Genomic DNA, 5,481 nt, shown 5'->3' with positions numbered 1-5,481 from the left:
TTCTGTCAGGTTCCTTGGCTACTCACCTGGCTGAGGTGCAGTTTTCTCCTCAGCCAGCGGCGGCCGCTGAGGAGCCCTAGCCGGCTTCCTCCCGCTGCTCCAGCATCTTTCTCCCTCGGTGGGGGGTGGGGTGGGGGCTGCGCGCGCATGCGTGCGCTCGTGCGCTGGGGGATTGAAGCCCAGGCTGGGTGCAAGCTGAGTGCAACCTCGCAGCCTGGGCTACCTCCCAGCCCAGCCCTCAGATTATTTTTAATGATCACACAAACCCAGGCAGGAGCATCTCAGCTCCATTTTATATGCCAGGAAAAGAAACGTAAAGTGATTAAATTTATGTGGAAGCATGAAAAACAAAAAACAAAAAACAAAAAAAAAATGTGAAATAGCCAAAGCTGTTTTGAGCACAAAGAAGGAAACAGGAGGTATCATAATACCTGACTTCAAAACATAGTCTAAATATGTAGTGATCCAAACAGCGGGGGACGGGCACAAACGACACAAAGACGGGAAGCAATGGAATAGCGCAGAAGTCAACCACACATCCGCAGAGGGCTGACTTGTGTCAAAGCTGCTGAATAGAAGCATTGGACAAAGATCTTCACGGGAAAGACGGAGTAGCATGCTTGAAGAGCTGGATATGTTTAGCCTGATTTGAACACTACCTAATATATTCACCTGTTACCATTACATACTACCTCATCAATACATTCAATTCATATATATGGCTTTATCTGTTAAAAATATATTTACCAAAAACAGGGTTTTAAAATTACCCACACTTTTGTTGTTAGGGAGCACCAGTCTCTTGGTAGGTTTTAAAAACAAATTATCTTACCTGTGCATTCAAGTCCAAAACACTCTAAAATATTTGTATCACGGGAAAGAAATAAGGAAGAAAGAAATTCGGCAACTTACTCTAAGTGCTCCAGGCAGTTGAGTGACAGTTCCAGAACTTACTTGCTGGCTGGCTGATTCCAAAGCCCAGAATCATTTCTCAGACTCTCTTCTATCATAACTTCAAGAGGGCACTTTATATATAACATACCAAGAGGAGACTGCAGACCTCAAAGCTCTGCATAACTTCCTTCCTACCAACCCTGTTGCTCAGATCTGGAAAATCTTTGCCTGGCAAGTTCCTGTCTGCGGTGTGTCCCAGGCAGCTTCATGGGAGCATGGTAAGTTCCAGTGTCTATGCTTACCCAGGAGACTCCACCACCTTGAGCAACACCTGTAGCCTGTTACCTGCTTTTAAAGAGCACGGGGGTTGCAAACAGGATTCCTTCTGTGGTACCTAATGAATCTCATGGGTGGACATAGGGGGCTGTGCATTAAAAAAATTCTCTTTGACTTCTGCAAAAGGTAAATGTCAGTTGAAAATGAGTGACATATTTTCAGTCACTAGTACATCGGAAAGTAGACTTACCACTCATTCTCCCCTTATCCTTCACTTCAGAAGGTTCAAATCTTGACTCATGCCCATTATTCTCTCCTTGTTGAGATTTACTTTATTACAGTGAATTGAATCTTTCAAAGTATGGAATGAGGCAATTATATTTTTGCACGCCAACCCCATTCTTTATGCGTTTTGTAGCATTTTCCCTTACAGAAGAGGAGAATTGCAAGGAGAGGCTGGCTTTCTTTTGCACAAAAAGGGCCTAGTCAGAGGTGCACAGAGGCAGCTGTTGAATTGCTGAAGGGGGAGGCTAAAGACATTGGCCTTTTCAGCTTCTATGCCTGGGGGGAGCTTCTCTGTCTCTTGTGGGGGTGGTCCCAGCAGTTTGAGGGAGCCTGTCCCAGGTAAGAACACAAGAATAGCAAGCTCTTCTGAAAAGGGGCCTCTGTGAGGTGCTCTACAATGGCTTCAGGCGACTAGATCCTTTTCCTCAATCTCATTCCTCTGTGCCAAGACTGTTAATGCTCCCAGGTCATCAGGCTTTCAGGACTAATGTACAGGACTTCTCTGTGGACTAGACCAGCCCTTCCAGGTTGAGTGGCGCTTGTTTAGCTCAGTTATATGTTGGCTCTATTTACTTAAAAGCAGAGGCACTCTTAAAGCACAAGTAAAGCTTTTAGTTTCCTATTCATCATTTTTCTGGGTCAGTCACATTGCTAATCTTGTCGGTGGCCACATCGTGAGCTATGGCCATCTGGGAGCTGCCTTGAGGGATGAAGGACAACAGCTGGAGAGGCTGAGTTCTGGGCATGCTCCCACCCCTGTGTTAGAAGCTATGGAAACACCACCTCAGTCTTCCCAAACACCAGTACCTTCTTCACTTTTATTACTGAAGGTAGCTCCCCGAGAGGAGCTCCATCATTAGTTCCTAATGATGGAATGGAAGGTGCTTTAAGGGAGATACTGCAATGGTTGGTCTTTAAAGACTCATCCAGAACTTAAGCCTTAATAATAATGACAATGATGTTATTAACTTACTAGAGTATGTTCTTGATTACCCATGAGACAATGATGAATCAGCTTAGGTGAGAGTCCTACAAGACAGGTCTGTCCATTAGTGCCATTTCAGAGATGAAGATTCTTTCCTTGTAGGGATTCACCTGCTTGCTTATGGTCACACACTAATGGAAGGACATGATTAGGATTCTAACTAGACATCTAGAAACAATTGTTATTAACCACTGGGATCGACTGTCTTCACAAATCTGTTAACTTCCTCAGTACAGATGGTCTGTTTGCCACTGTTTCCAATATGGTATATAATAAGTCTTCTTCTCCAATTGATCAACATTTATAATCTCCAGGGTCAGGAAGGGAGACAAGAAAAAAGTGAATAAAATAGGAGAGGGTAAGAAGAAATGGTGAGAAATTTACTGGTTTCATTCCACAAGTAGGTACTGAGCCCATGAAGATGAACTTTGTACAAGGAGAGTACTGTACCTCAGACAGAGACCCTAGTGAGTGCATCTTGGTGTCATCCTCCAATGTCGCCTTGGGTGGAAAGTCCTTTTTGCCTGGATACTTTGGAAATGCCAATGCAGCGATGACATCGCAATGGGGTTTCCATGAGATGCACTCCTTATTAGCTGGCATCTGTCACATTCTATTGTATGATGCCAAAGTACATCTGCTAATTTGCCATCCTTATCATTTCCCTGTTTTTCTTTTGAAATTTCCAAGGTAATACCCAATTATACAGTATCTAGTTCTTTTCCTTTCCCACTTACTAATGATCAAGGCTCTAAGATAATTTCAACAGGCAGAGAGTGGGAGTAAAGAATGAACACTGACGAATAAGAGAAGCATTCTTCTCTTACAAGTTTAATTCTCTTATCAGTGCATTAATTCTGTGCAAGTTCACAAGGTAATTACTTCCTCCATGTAAGCAAGACATGTTAAATTAGGGCACTGGGTTTACATTTGAACAGCAGAAAAACCTAACAGTTTAAATGAGCGATGTTCCAATCTGTTTACATATTTTCTTTCGAAAGAATGGTACAATTTACTAATTGCTAATTTTGTAATTGCTGTTGTGAGTTGATTTACCTCCAATATTTGCTGAAATGTATCCAAATTACAATGAATAATAACAGGGCAATTTTCAGTTTTTAAAAGGGTAAAATACTTTAGAAAAAAAGAACCCAATTAGGATTCATTTTAATAAAAATGCTGGCATTATAAGAGTACAAAATGGCAGGGGGGATTTAAAATTTAAAAAAAAAATTGATACAGTCCTCTCATTTTAACATTTTCTTTATGTTTGTTATACTGTTTGGTTTTCATTGGAAATGGAGAAATTTTTGAAAAACAGCAGAAGCCATCTCCAAAATGTTTTTTAAATGTATAATGAAAACTAAGGATACCCAAGTTTCCTAATTTGAACTGTGATCCATAATAGAAGATAAAGTACACCACAAATTCATCCTGAAGATTCTTACTCAGAGTCTATAGCTTATGGATTTGATTTCAAGAGGGACTAACAGCCTACCCATGTTAAGAGCTTATGGGTTGCACCAAATCTTCCCTGAACCCCATTTTACTATGACCTTCACTTAATCTTCCTCAGCCTGTTTCTTACTCTGTACAATGGGCTATGAGAACCTCCCCAGTGAGATCAGAGGCAGATAACTTAGCACAGGTAAAGGCTTAGCTCTGTGTCTGGCACACACAGTACATTTATGTTACTTAACATTGTCAACCTTGCATCTTAACAAAAAAAAATAATCTGATCCCAGAATCGCTTTACTCCATCCTCTAGAAATTCTTGGAATCACAGCTCTCTTCACGGTGAACAGACATTGAAGGAGAGCTCAAAAGAGAAACCAAGTTCTGCCATCCTTGTTGCTCATTTTCTATTGGTGGGAAGAATGAAGCTGAGCTCTAATGCACAGACTTGCTCATCTCATTCCATTTCCTACCTCCCAGCTCCAGTAAGAGGAATCTTTGAATTCATTGGCTAAAGATCTCATGACCACGTGAGTGTAACATTACCATGGTCCCCATTCTGCATGTAGGGAAAGTGAAGCTCAGAGAAGCAAGGAAACTTGAATAAGGTTGCACAATCAGGACTGGTGAAGTTGTTACCACAATCCAGGAAGCATGACTCAGGCTGAACTTGATTCTGCATGTCCATTAGCCCTGGACAGGACTGCTAGAGATACCCTGTCTGCATATTTTCTAATTATTTCCCCTTCAACAGGTAGACAAATGTACCCATTGCAACTCCCCTTAAATTTAAACACACATACACACACACACACACACACATACCCCTACAGTTTCCTCACTGGATTTTACACAAATTCAATCCTCAAGAAAGAAAATGATTGAATTAGAATTTTAGTTATCATTCTCCTTATATTAACAATAACATTTAGAATGCTTACTAATTAAAAACTAAAATCTTTTTTATAGCACTAATATCAATGTTATAGTACTATAACATTGATACCAAAGAGACAGTCTGTGAACAGTGTCATGAATTGATAACAATTTGAGGAAAAAACTGGTTCATTAAAGAAAAAAAAAGAAATTAGATATCTTAACTATATAAAGTAAATTTTATTCTTTCTTTCTCTTCACCTTACAGCTGAAATAGCTTTAATGTAGAGATCACTGTTACAAATAGCTCATTTTACTGAATCAGTAGGGTATAAAATAATTAAATGATGTCCTGTTAAAAGATGAAAAGTTAATGCTGGTTGAAAATACAAGAAAGGATAGCATCAGTGCAGCTATTACAGTTTGTTATGGTTTAGATACAAGATGTCCCCCGCAAAACTCATATGTGAGACAATTCAAGAATGTTCAGAGGTGAAATGATGAGATTATGAGAGCTGTAACCTTGTCAGTGCATCAATCCACTTGAATGGATTAATTGCGTGGTGACTGTAGATAGGTAGAATACAGCTGGAGGAGATGGGTCATGGGGCATGCCCTTAGGGTTTATGTTTTATCCCTTTTGAATAGAGCTTCCTGCTTGTTCTGAGCTGCTTGCCTCTTCCACTGTCTTCTGCCATGATGTTCTGCCT

The sequence above is a fragment of the Callospermophilus lateralis genome, unplaced genomic scaffold (genome assembly GCF_048772815.1).
Source record: "Callospermophilus lateralis isolate mCalLat2 unplaced genomic scaffold, mCalLat2.hap1 Scaffold_341, whole genome shotgun sequence".
In the NCBI taxonomy this organism is placed as follows: Eukaryota; Metazoa; Chordata; class Mammalia; order Rodentia; family Sciuridae; genus Callospermophilus; species Callospermophilus lateralis.
Note: the sequence above shows the minus strand (reverse complement) of the source record.